The sequence below is a fragment of the Cimex lectularius genome, unplaced genomic scaffold (assembly GCF_000648675.2).
Source record: "Cimex lectularius strain Harlan isolate CLEC.00 unplaced genomic scaffold, Clec_2.1 scaffold85, whole genome shotgun sequence".
NCBI classification, from domain to species: domain Eukaryota; kingdom Metazoa; phylum Arthropoda; class Insecta; order Hemiptera; family Cimicidae; genus Cimex; species Cimex lectularius.
Window position 1 is genome coordinate 1 of NW_019392718.1, and position 14,792 is coordinate 14,792.

General features: G+C 36.8%; 1 pseudogene; it reads right to left on the bottom strand.

Moving 5' to 3' along the window:
• Positions 1–12,418: 12,418 nt before the first annotated feature.
• Positions 12,419–13,830, bottom strand: LOC112126788 (annotated as a pseudogene).
• Between the last annotated feature and the right edge of the window lie 962 nt (positions 13,831–14,792).

A 14,792-nucleotide genomic window follows, 5' to 3' on the forward strand; every position in this document is an offset into this window, starting at 1 on the left:
ATTGTGATAGTGATTATTGTGATAAACGCTGTGGACTGTACGCGTCGGATAGATGTGCACATCCCAACAAAACGTGGCAAGGCGTCGGGTATCGTCGCATGGCGTAGCATAGGGTAAGTGTGTTCCCGGCTATACGGTTCGATGTTGAATGCGGACCCGACCACTCGGAATGGACAAGCGAGGAGTGAGGTTCGTCTTGGCCCCTCGGGGCTGGGACACTCTCCACTCCAATGGGGCGGCTGTAACACCCATCAGTCGTATGCGGAGGTGCGTCAGCTCTCATCTTGAGAATCAAAATGTCCGATAAAGCCTCAACGGATAGGTGCGCACGTTAAAGATCATCATGGTTCTTTTAAGCGCGACCGAGTAGTATGCGGGAACATAATGCGCCTGCCAGGAGTCCAAGCAGAATCACACCCTTGACATAAACTCTTTCTCAACAAACGGACCAATTCTTCCGATACATTGCCACCAAAATCCTTCTTTCTCCCAAGATATTGTATTCATCTAAAACATAGAAATTCAAGAGTAAAGACAGTCAACCATCCAAGCATGGACCAGTCGATCGCGAGTGCTTTTTGAGTAGATCTCGAGAAGAAAAAAAATTTTAATNCGCGACAAAATATTATCACTTGATAAAAGGATTGACTCGGTTGATTTCCGGTCGCAGAGGGGCCCCGTCTTTATTTCCCCAATTAAAACCGCGATCGTCCTGACATCACACCCTGAAACACTACCAATTGTATGGTCTTATTTACGAACTGTCGAGTCTATTTCGCCGATATCGATAAGATACAAAGGGAAAACGACAAGCCTGATATCAGAAGGAGCAGAAAACCGCTATTTACAAAGCCTTTTGTCAAAGATATTCCACCAATTTCACCGGCTGCCGAAAACGTCAGCTCCTTCAAGTAACTGGAATAGTTAATTTTACAATTTTTCTTAAACTGTATAAACAAAGCTGTGGTTCTACAGTTTCTCACGTATCTATTCAACAGATAATATAAAAGATGTGGTTTAATAACATAGCCGCTTTGAGCATTTCAATTGACCTGTTTCCAAAATCAAGGTAAAGCATAGACTTAAAATTAATACTGAAAAGAAATTATTCCGAAATCGTGAGATGCGGACTGGTGTGATGTAGGTTTCAGAAAAACGTTTTATTTATAGTGCCAACGTTTCGATCTTTATTGAGATCATCTTCAGGGCCTGGGATTTACAAACATTGTTTACATATAACAATTATATTTTGGATGTGGAAAAGTGAATGTATACAATGCAAAATATATTTTTTATATATTCAATCAAAGTATTTCTACTCACTCAAAGTGTTTGTCTTCTATGTAGTTGTGCCATTCTTGCGTGTCGTGTCAAGAGTGCCAGTGAGATTTTGCTATTTTGTGTTTATATACGCGCCTCGTTGTAAATAGGATTGCATCACAGTTTGGAAAGTTAATAAGTAGTTTCCATCTTAGATAGAAGCGGCTTATTTTTTGAACTCGTTGTTCAGTCTAATAATATGTCTTTTGACCAATAACGATATATTGATTGTAGTTACGCTAGTTTCTCTCGGACGCTTGACAACAAGTCACGACGGGACAAGTTACCGGACCGTTTACGGATTAGGGCTCAAGGGAATGTAGCAGCATTTCAAAGGAAACATACATATTTACGTTGTCGTTTACATTATCAATGTAAATTTGCAACAAGGTAAAGAAACTGATGGGCATTTCATAAAATGAATAGGGTAATTTTCTAATGTGTGGTGTTGAGTGACCGTTAGTCAATGATTATTCGGTGATTGTGAGATGCGGTAGGTTTTAGAAAAACATTGTCTTTATCGAGCCAACGTTTCGATCTTTATTGAGATCATCTTCAGGGCCTGGGATTTATAAAGGTCGTTTGAATTTTAAAATTAGATTAATTTTAGATTTAAAAAAATAAATTTATATAATGCTAGAAAATTTTAGGTTAAAAAAATCAATTTATACCATGCTACAAAATCTTAGATTAAAAAAAATTCTACAATACTAGAAAACTTTAGATTCATTCAAAGTGTTTGTTTTCCGGGTAGATGTGTCATTTTTGTGTGTCGTGTTGAGAGTGCCAGTGAGATATTGCTGTTTTTATGTATATATGCTTTGGATTTTGAAGAGGTGGAAAAGAAAGTCGGGATAGAAACACATTTTTATACGAGTAGTCGGCTTCTTTGAGGCGAAAGGAGCCGACAATATGCAAAAAAGTGGTTAGTGGTTCGGCCTGATTATCCTTTCATGGGGATAATTAGGGAAAGGAAAGCTAAATTGTTGAAGAATGTACGATTCGTGGAATGTGAAGATTGTTTTATATGTGTGGTGAAGATGATCTCAATAAAGATCGAAATATTGGCACGATAAAGAAAATGTTTTTCTGAAACCTACATCTCACCAGACCGCATCTCACGATTTCTAAATAAATATTGGTTTATATGTTATATTATATGTTTTGTGAGATGTGATGATGATACATGTATGTTATCGATATTGAATTTGATTAATGATATTGCCGTTGCCGCGACTGAGTTTGTATTTGTCTGTTCTGTAATTGTTGCTGTGTTTACATCTGTTGGTGTAAACCATTTCTAAAAAGTTACTTTTATGTTTGTTTTGTTCTGTGTTATTATTTTTGGATTGTTAAAGTCGAAATTGCGTTGGTGTTCAAAATTGTGGATAGGATTTTGCTTGAAGGTTTGGCAATCATAACGATCCTGTTTTACTCTCTTATCCCGATATTCGGATGTAATACTGATGTAAGTTGCCGGACAATTTAAACAATTGATTTTTTAAATTACGTCAGATTTATTTGTTACTGGTGTGGAATCTTTAATTTTGGAAAAAAGTGTATGAATTTTGTTATAGATGTTGAAAGCAACTTTAAAGATATCGGAANAAAAAAAAAAAAAAAAAAAAAAAACTGACGGAGCTCCGTATAAACAAAATACAACAACAATTTTTTACTTCTTTTAAAAATATAACTAAAATATCAATTTCTGGCGTCAAAATAACAAATTCGGGTTTGTTGACGGACGGAGGTTGTCAGGTAATAGTAACGATACAAGTCTTGGCGTCGGTAGGTTGTCCTGGCAACAGGTCTGCAGAGGGGTAGTGGTGAGTCCCGCGGCGCTTCTAGCGGCGTGGGTCGGAAACAGTCTCTTTCCTTTTGGTAGTGCTGCGGTAAGGTAGGCGGAGCAGATCTCCAGAGAATCACGAGCGTCGTCGCGCAGGCGCAGAACGTAGAAAAGGCCACTTCTCTCGTCACGGCTGAACGGACACTGCTTTCCGTGGATCTATCACCAGTGGATTACCCGCCGCACTATCGCCCGACTAATCCTCCATCATCAACAAATAAACTAAACGAACCTTTCCTTCGGCTCAAATAAAATTAACGTCTCCTTGTTCGGGCTCATTCAAATAAATTAAAATAAATGTCCTGGTGGCGTCAACAGGTGGCTTTACGGATAAGGTCGAAGTCTTTCCGGGCCAACACCCGAGCTGATTGAACCTTAATGCTTACCGGTAAACTTGTGAGAAACGACTAATGCTCGAATCGCCTATTAAAAATGGCCAAACGATTGAAAAGTATTTTCCCCAATAATTCTCAAATAACAGTCTTACGGCTACGGGATTTGAAGCCAGAACTGCTAGTGTGGCATTCATAAGTTGAATGCTCTGAGCAGTCTGCGACCGCGGACCCCGTTTAACCTTAGAGATAAAGCCAAAAATATTCAAAAATCACTCAGGCGCTTGAAATAGAGTTATTTCCATAATAATTTGTGCTCAGAGACTAAGACAAACGCAATGGAGTTTGACAATAAGATGTGGACCAGCGAAATTGAAAAATGTGTCTTAATTGTTGTTTACATTAGGAACTTGTTTATTGTCTATCTTGTGTCAGTTGACCTAAGTGTCCTTGGACTTGGCTTATTGACGCAAATTAAAAACCACAAATAGATAAAATAAAAAAATATGATTAATTTACATTAATACGTTTAAAAAAATCATAAAACTTTGCAGGTTTTTCCCCGAAATCCACATAAAAGAAGTTATAACACTTAACTTTCTACCTGAGCGAAGCATTAAAGATCCCGCACAAGCCGCATTTAATATCCGCCTGACGTCTTTTTGCCTTACACATGCTGTGCTAATTCTAGAAATTATGTCAAAATATACCCTGGATTGAATTTGAGCTTAACTGGAACCTAGAGCGAACAAAAACATAATGTCGGAAACAATAGATTTTATGGCTGAAGCAAGAACCATTCGCAAAATTGGGCTTTTTTTCTTTCATTAAAATCTCTCTGCCTTTCCCCAGAATCCTAATTAAATCATACATCCTTTATAACAAGTTTTTTTGCTGAAGATTGATAAAAAAGGGCTGTTTTATAAAGAGTGAGGGTTAATTTAGTAATAATAAAAAGATTTTGTGGCCATTGTACAAACGTGGAAACCTACGTAAAACTCAATGTGTCCGGGCTTAAATAATTACCAGAGGAAGTAGCATCTGCCAATTGAGCCATGAGTGTGCGTAATCCAAAATAATATAATTAAGGGAAGTGATTAAACGCTTTGTAAGCGTACGACACAGGCCAATACAGCAATACTCCCTTAAACCACCATCAAGTTAGGTATTCAAATTCCAAGTTGTGACCCCGTAATCAAAATTACTGGCATTCCTAGTAGTATTTTTTGAACTGTCATCCTGCATGCTTCTATACTTATAAAATTTTTGCTTTACTTCACCGGCCATATTTGGAACGGTGATCATATGTGATTATATAAAAATGCCTGGTTTATAAATACTGCTATAAATATCCCACGTTTTTACAAAATGCTACAACGAGAAGCCAAATAGTTTTTGTGTTTGGATTGACTTTGTGTCTTAATTACATACCTACTCAGGTATTGTTGGAGTTACGGTGTGACCTTGATCATGGTCATCTGAACACCCGTGTTTATTCGCAGCTCGGCCATTGCAACCTTCAACGAATGAAGTTGTTTGTTTTCCGTGTAGAAGTGTCATTCTTTCTGTCGTGTTGAGTATTGCTGTTTCATGTATATTTACGTAGGAGTTTGAATGGGTGCGGGGGAAGTCGTTAATGGACAGACATTTTTATATGAGCAGTCGGCTTCTTTGAAGTAAAAGGACCCGACAGAGCCGACAATAAGGAAAAATAGGGATAGGCTCGGCCTAATTATCTTTGCAGGATTATATAGATGGGGATTACGGAAAGGAAAGCCAAATTGTTGAAGAATTAAACTATGTAGAAATGTTTGATGTGTGGAATAAGATGATTATTTTATATGTGTTATATATTTTCGGTGATGAGGTGATGATATAAGTTTATTTATCTCCCTCTCAACACAGCAGACAAGAATGACACTTCTGCACGGAAAACGAACACTTTGAGCATTGTATAAATTCATTTTTTTCGAATCTAAAACTTTCTAGCATTGTATAAATTCATTTTTTTAATCTAAAATTTTATAGCAACGTATAAATTCATTTTTTAATCAAAATTTTTAGCACTGGATATATTCATTTTTTATTTGTTTTTATATTTTATAATTTTTATTATTTAATCTAAAATTTCTAGTATTGTATAAATTCATTTTTTCACATTCTACATGTATTTTTAAAATTTAAACATTGTGTATCAATCCCCATCCCTGAACATGATCTCAATACAGATCGTGTAACCCCGGGATTCTGGAAGAATGATTCTGGGGCTAAATGAATCTCTCTAAAATCCTAGGGCTACTTTATTTCACAATATTATGCGGTTTACAACCAAGCCTCTACATACGAACTATTTATGTATATTTAAATCTCGGCAAAAAAGCGGGGAAGCTGGATAGAAACTACTGTGAAATGTAACATGAAAATCGCGCCACAATTCTGATCAAAAGTGGCACTCAGCGATTATCCCTGCCAAGTGGAAAGTGCACCCGGTGTCTTCTTCCACCAAACACCCTGGTCCTTCCGATTCTTCCCCGCTGTACTCATCCTTGACCCATCCTTACCGGCGTCTTCTTTAGGCGGTTGATGTGAACTACGAGGAAGCTCTCATCCTCCGTTCGGATTGGGTAATTGACTGCGGAGAGCCACGTAGGAACCGGTCCACGGGCAGTGGAACTTCTGGGATTCCTCTGGTTTCGCTATCGGAACATTCAATAATACCTTTTCTCCATCTTCAAACGTTCGGGGTTGTCTCCCTTTGTTCCGGGCTTTCTTCCTCTCAGTCCATGCTTTCTCTGCCCGGGATCGGGCTTCCTTAAAGGCTTCTTGTAACCTGTCCGGCAAGACCCAACCTTTTCTTCCGATCTCGGTGTGCGGTATCCCTTCCGGCGCGTTCCCGTGCGGGGTCGGATCATCCAGCTCCCTACCGTACACCAGATAGTTGAGTATGGAGCCCGTGCTCGCATGCGGGATCAATCTAGACGCCATCACTGCGAAAGGTATCAACCTATCCCAGTCCGTCCCATCTCGAGTCACGAAATGGGAGATACAGGCCGTCAACGTTCGGTGGAGGCGTTCAATTATTTCATTGGACTCCGGGTGGTACGGCGTTGTTTGTAGCCTCCGTACTCCCAGTAGCCGACATGTCTCTTTAAAAAGCTGGGACACAAAATTTCGCACTTGATCGGTCAGAATCCGTCGGGGCGAACCATGGCGGGTCACGATTTCTTTTACGAAGGCACGTGCAACCTCCTCTGCAGTTTAGCCTCTCAAAGGGATCGCTTTGGCGTATCTAGAGAAATGATCGATAAAGGTCAGCAGATATTGGTGTCCTTCTCTGGTCATGCTCAATGGCCCACAATCTCTAGCGCAAAATGTTCTAATGCCCGGGTGAGTATCGAGCGGAACTCGTAAACCAGTTGGCGACTTTTTTTTGCGCGCGCGATTAAAACCTCTTCACCGCTTCTTCGACGTCACGCCTCCAGGTTGGTCAGTAATACTTGGCGGCTACCTTAGCTTCAGTTGGTTCGATTCCTGGGTGCCACGACCAGGGTGTAGTATGATATTCAATCAGGAAATGATGAAGAAAGAAAGAAGAAAGAATAGAATTTGAAAGAAATGATATCATTCGTTTGATGACGATGGAAGAATGAACAACTCGTTGTTTGACGCGTGAAATAGACGAGATAAGAGAGAATATTAGGCAAAAATATAACGCTCTTAAACGATTGAAGGAGGAAAATGATTTCTACAATACAGTTAAATATAAATCTATCGTCAATGCCATAAAAGATGCTAACGTTCATCTGACCTTCTACCAAGAAAAACGAGAAGAAGAAAAAGGTCTGCCTCGGAAACCTAAACGATCACACACACCTACAGTCCCTGGTCAAACCGAGGGAAGATGCATTGAACATCTTTAGATCACAGATACAACATGATTTAACTTTACCCAGTAAAGATGATCAATGTGCGGATGAAGAAAGTTTTGGTTCGTCCAGACGAATTGAAAATGTAGGAGAGAATAATGAACAACTGCACTATTCTTCCGCAAAATTTGCACAGCCAGATTTGTTTGAATACACTCCGTCCAAACCGCTGCTTGAGCAAGCGAGCGAAGAAGTTAAAACTCCCGACGGAATAAAAATGGCTTTTGACTTTCTAGAAAAAGTAGGTGAGTCTCCATCGAAGTAGGTTATGAAAATTTTAAATAACGACCTTTCGGGTTTGGAAGACACGTATGGTGTACGTTACGATGGAAAACAATTTTCGATAGGGGACAGTATTGTCACTATGGAAGATAATGAATTAGAGATTGGTGAAGATCGCTATAAAGCCACACCAGGCCTTATGGAGTTGATATTCATGAAAAAACCTGATATGACGATTGTGGATGATGACGATAGAAAACAATATAAAAATATTCTATCAAGTACAAACGCTCACAGAAAACGGTACAGTAGCAGCGGAGAGATAAATATCAAAAGAACGAATCCAAAGTGGGCCTTTATTTCCTCTATTTTAAAGTACGAACCTCGCAAAACGAAAACGGAACCTTTTATGAAGGCTCAAACCAAACGTGGTTTTGGGGCGATAAATTTCAACCACATGATAAAAAGATTAAAACAATTATTGTCCTCTCAAGACGAAAATAGTAAATCGGAAATTGAATTTATTGAAGCCAACCTTCGAGATGCTCGAATAATAGCATAAGACTAAGCATGATGTCGATATTGATCATTTCCCCCTTACTCTTCATAGAATAAACATGTCTAAGGTAAAACGACAAATCGTAGAAGAAATTCATCGCTCCTCGAGAAAAATTTTTACAAGGCGTAAAGTAATACTGAAGGGGATAGACGATTTATGGCAAGCAAATAATATAGATTAAAAATTAATTATCAAAAACAAAATAAAGATTTTAAAAATATATTGGTAGTAATTGATTGCTTTTCAAAATATATATGGGCGTCTTAATTGAAAAGGAAAACATTGGAAGAAATCAGCGAGGCGTTTAGAAAAATTTTGCGATCTTCAGAAGGCCGTGTACCAAAAAATTTGCAAACTGATCAAGGTAAAGAGTTTTACAATAAAGAGGCAAATTCACTATTTAAAAGATTTGGTATAAATCACTATTCAACTTATAGCAATTTGAAAGCATCTATAGTTGAACGGGCTATTAGAACCTTAAAAACGATGATGTGGAAAGAATTTAGCCTCCGCGGGTCTTACAAATGTTTATCACTGTTGCAATCTATACTCAATGAATACAACCATACAAAACACCGCACTATTGGTATGGCACCTGTGGAAGTGAAAGCCGGAAAAGTTGAAACAAATTTATTAGAAAATATTTTGGTTCAAAAAATAACAAAATAACAAAATTACCGAAATTCAGAATCGGTGATTATGTGAGAATATCGAAATACAAGGCACATTTTAGTAAAGGTTACACTCCATCGTGGTCTACTGAATTCTTCAAAGTATGTAAAGTTCAAAAAACAAATCCTGTAACGTATACTTTGATGGATATAACCTGAAAAGCCAAAATGACAAATCGAGGTTTTTCCATTTGAGTCGACGTTTTGACTGTTCACAATTGTCTCTGGGCCGTCGGTAGTAGAGGATAATCGTGCAATTCCCAGGTCCTAAACGGAACCGATATTGCCTTTTCTTTTTTCAACTGTTTCAACATAACCAGCCTTTGATATTCGTTTAGATAGACATAGGGAATTTTCCAGCAAAGATTTGACAATTCGATTTTGGCCGTTTCCACTGGATCCGAGGTAGAGATGTAGCAATTGTCGTCCCGTCTAGATCGTATGAGAATCAACTNAGAATCGGACCATGGACAATATGAACTTTTTTGTTCATTTTAGGGTGAAGAATCTACTGGAGAAGTTTGTAGCACGAGTAGCAATTCACCCTGTATATTAAACAATAAAGACATATAGTAGTAGTAGTAGTAGGTAAACCTCCTCCTCAGCTCGTGAGGTATCTGAAAAATATCCGCATAACTGTGAATAAAAGAGATATCAAGCTCCGAATACGTATGACTGTGGCCATCTTTGTTTGCTCTTTTTGTTAGATCTAATAAAATAAACGATCTCTAAATTTAACAATCTCTAAATTAACAATTCAGTATAGTTACCGGCAGCGACGGTGTTAGACTTCAGAAATGTATATAAAAAATGGGTGGTTAAACGTAGGGCCAGTCTTCCATGGGAAGTTAACAGGAGAACACCTTGCGTGTTTAAAGAAAATATCGATTTTTTGAAAACCGCCGGATATAAAATTTTACCGAAATCACAATGGAAATGTTAAATGTAGAAGAAAGTCCTAATTTCAATGAGACCATAAAAGGTATCGAACTACATTCGCATTATCCGTATGCGTCGACTAAATTACAATCCTGTGATGAGATTAGAATCGCCGTTCAACACCAAGATATTTATTCTTTGCCGTGTGAGAGTGTTCTCTATTTAGAGGAAAAAATTTTAAAAGAAGACGGATCGGGTGTACCAATAAACAGTAAATTAACTCAGAACGCTTTTGATTTCTTGTTTTATGAAATTAGATATGAAATCTGTGTACAGAAATAGATAGGTTAAAAAATCCTGGAATTTCTAGTACTTTGAAGGTTTTGTGTTCCATAAAACTGAACTGTGTAGATCAGAATGCTGGATGGATTGCACCAGAATCTAAAACTATGAGTCTGAATTCGACTGAAGGATTTTTCAATGCTTGCATCCCCTTACGATTGCTACTAGGATTTGCAGAAGATTATCAATAAGTTGTCGTCAATGTGAAACAAGTGCTTATTTTGATACAATCCAGAACGGATGAGAATTCGTACATTTCCACAGACAAATCGGAAAAAGTGAAAATAGAATTGACCAATCTCTCATGGAAAATACCTTATCTGTATTTAAACGAATATCAGAAACTTTTAATGTTAAAGCACTTGAAAAAGGAAAAAGTCATATCGGTACCATTTAGAAGTTGGGAATTGTACGATTACCCTTTACTTCCTACAACTCAGAGACAGTTGTGGGCGGTCAAAACATCTACTCACATGGAAAAACCGCGTTTTGTAATTTTAGCATTTCAGTCAGCTAAAAAAAAAATCCATTGGTAGATTCAACTGAATTTGATCATTCTGCTTGACAAACGTAAAACTTTTCTTAAATTCTAAATCTTACCCGTACGATGATTTAAACGTGAATTTTTCCAATAACCGATATGGAATGTTATATTACATGTATACGAACTTTCAGAAGAATTTTGCTCTGATTCTAGACCGTCCCCCTTACTTTCATTATCTCAGTTTAGAGATTTAGCACCTATTAATGTAATTGATTGTGCCAAACAGTCTGAATTTATTAAATTAGGCCCAGTAGATGTCAGATTAGAATTCGAGGCAGGTACGGCGTTTCCAGAAAATACAACAGCATATTGTTTGGTCATTCATGATAGGGTTATTGAGTACAACCCATTCACTAATATAGTCAGAAAAATGTTATAAAAGCTCACCGAACTGATTGTTATCTCTCAGTAATGTCTATATGCTATTCAAGAACAACTCATCAAGCTAGCTTTGATTGATTTTCAAGGCTTCATTGGAAAAGATTACAGTTTTATTATTAAAGAACTAGCAATTATTGACTTCAACAGTAAAGCTAGTCAAAAATGGATTTTTCAACCGCCTAAATTCCACGCAGAAAACAATAAAGTAAGAAAAACTAATAACTGGTTAACGAAATATTTCCACGGCATCAACTGGGAAGACGGCGAAGTACCTTACCAAAACGCAAACGGGCTCATTTCATCTATTCTCAACGAGTTCAGCCTTGCCTTTGTTAAAGGAAAAATGAAACAAGACTTTTTGAGAAAATTCGAAACATCATCGATCTCTCTAACTACGGCTGCCCGAGGATAAGAAGTCTATCTTCAAAGGAGGGTGTTCAGTGTTTCTACCAGAGAAGAAAACCAGTACAGTGTGCACGGTATGAAGTTTTCGGACTAATCAATTGGTTATCCAAAAATATTAGCATTGTAGATTACAAATTGCATGTCTGAATATTTTTATGTTAATGGCCCTACAATTACAGAAGAGTGAATTTTTGTATACTCTTTGTTCATTAAAGTTGCCTTCTGGATTATTATGTATATTTTTATTAATAAATTTTGTTTAATTTCATTTATTCATACAACGGCCTTTTTATTTCTCACACCCATGCTTACAGTATCATACTAAATATTCCCCCCTCCTTGTATTATTCAACTACGGTCCTCTTTATCATTGCGCACTATTAGTCAACAGCCATCCATCGAAAAGAAAGGAAGGGCTTACAACTTATAAGGTAATCCGTTATGCTTCAATTAGTTAATTAAGTAATTTCCCATATAGAAACATGATCAATGTTAAACTTTTCATTTAGATGTCTTTGACAGCTCTCCTCAATCAGATCAACATCTGAAACGGGCAAATTGACCGATTTACAGATAGGCATATACATCATCACAAAATTTGAAATTGTTAAGACGAAATTTGGCGATTGCGTAGTAACTCATGTAAGTCATCATGGCCCAAGTAGGTTATACAGCGAAAACCATCCACCGAAGGTATTTCTACCGAAGCGTTTCGCCGAAGGAATGAGTAAAGAAATAATTGATGAATACGGTATGTCCGAAGAAAAAATATGTATGATTTACAAAGGAATTGTCAAAAAAAGCATGAAATTGAATTTATAACATATAACGAAAATTCTACTACGTTCTATTATTAAATCAATAAACATATCATAAAGATGTATATAGTTTTGTTTTTCTTATTAATTTCAACCAGCTATTAGATGTCCTAACAGTAGATAGAAAATGACAGTTCTGGCGCAGGGTCAAAGTCCAATTTCGTGGGACCGCCTCACAAGTCATGAACGGGGTAGTAACTCATAATTACGTGATCGTGTATAAATCGAGTGTAGGTGGTATTATTGTGATCGTCCTTAGAAGAATTTGATAATATTGCCTCAAAATCGGCATATATATCAAAAGGTACGCGTAGAGATTTTTCCACATTTTCAATTCAATGAACGGCTTTTCGTGCGGTAATTCAATTCTTGCTGGTTTATGTTCCTTGCATTCTTGGCAGTGTTTTAGAAATATAGTGAGTTTTTGTTTTGGAAAGTGAGTAAAACATCTCTTACAGATAAAAATTTTCCCATCATGCTTAGTAATTTGACTTCTTACAAGCCTTTCAAAATTTTTGATATATACATAGTGCACTTTAACGCCCTCAGTTAAAAGTAACAAATCTCGATGATCTGTCAATTCTGTTTTTACAACTTTCAAAGGAAAAACATTGTTATATTTATCTAATCCGAAAACGTTAATTGAAATGTTGTTTCTGGATTCGAAGTTCTTAATTTTATCAAATTTTACAGGGAAGTCTACGGCGGAAAAGTCATAACGATGCTCAAGATCTTTGTACTTGCCTATTCTCTGAGGATCTTTCTGAACTAATTTAGCTAATATAGCATATTTAAAGCAATAAATATCATTGTTTTTAACATTTATGCAAGCTTTCTTTAAGTCAATTGTTGTAGGTAGAGGAATGTAGGAATTTCCTCTCAAAGGTGTGTATTTATTTATTTTCAGTCTCAATCCATCAACGCATAAAAGACTCTAACCGCTCTTCTTCAATTGGGCCTCCTCAAATTCTTTTTCCAACTTGGTTACAGCCTCATTCAAAACGTCAGTTAGAGACGTTTCAAGATAAACTGATTTATTTTTTGTTTTGAAAGAGGCGTTCATGGTTTCTCCTAACGGATTTATCGTCGTACAATCCGCGGTTATATTAAATTTAATCGAATTATAAATATGTAAACAATTTTTTACCTTATCAATTACTTTTTGTTTTACACTACAATGAAAATTTTTCAAGTCATAGTTTTGATGTGACCTTATAAAGAATGATTTCAATCTTCCTGAAAAACCTGTTTCGTATTCAACAATTTGATCTTCGTCCGGAATCATACGCATAAGAGCGATTTTCTCGGGCTCATTGCAGGTTTTCAATTTTGGATAATTTACAATTTTTTCGCAAGACTCTTCATGCTTTTTTAGGTTATATAAATTACTAAATAGATAATTACAATGTTTGCATTTCGTCGGGATGTATTCTCTTTTCGAGCAGATATCGTAGTGGTTTCCTAATTGCTCATTATTAGAAAACGAAGAACCACAGTACTGACAAGTAAATAGCACAGCACGGCTAAATTCTCCATCTTCGATCGTTTGCCCACATGTCCTTTCATGGTGGTATCTCTTACACATAGTAGTAAACGTCTTTACACTTTTACTACATATTAGTTTTAATAAGTTGTTGAAAGATTCGGATTCTTCGAATAAATTCATTTGTGCATTAGTTACTTCGTCCTGAATTTGGTGGGATTCTGAGCAGAATCTTTTTGTATCCAACGTGTTGCTACCGGTGGGCCCTGAAAAGGGCCTTTTAAAAGGATTATCAATATTATCAGTCATTTCTGGAAAAAAAATTAAAATAAATTAATAAAAACTAATTTAACAATAAAAAAAATGCGTAGAAAACTGGTTTAAAAGTAAAATGGACATACCTTGAATAATAAATGTAATAACAGGCGAAAACAGAAATTATTTTATTATTACAACAATAATAGCACACAAGATGTTTACACGCTCGAATCACAATGATAACTAAAAATCGATTTAAACCGGAGTGTGCGAGCGAGTTCGCGCACACATGCACAAACATGTATATAAGATGGCGGACATGTCGAAGCATGTTTGAGGGTGCCGACCGATGGGCATGTAGTGGGGGTCTGACGAAATAAACTTGTATGATCATGCGTGTCTCCCACGACTCACTCTATCAACGACTTTCGAAGTGTGCACACACACGTATTGGTAAGTAAGTTTTAACTTATTATCAATTTACAACGGTATAGTTATTAATATTTTACTATAAATTATGTTATTGTTTATAGCAAAGAACAACAATATAATTAAAAACGAGATGCCTTCCTCCCTTGCCTCATATTTCTCGACAATTGCGAAAAAAGACAACAACATTGGTAAAATTTCTCAATTGCGAATTGGATTTGAATACGAAATAGAAAAATTCCAACGAATAAATACCAAATACGGTAATACCGTCATAGCACATATAGAATACATCGGACCTTATTCACTGGATGATGAGTATCCGAGAAAAATTTCCTCCCCAGCAGGATCGTCGAAGCCCTCACAGACGTCATGAT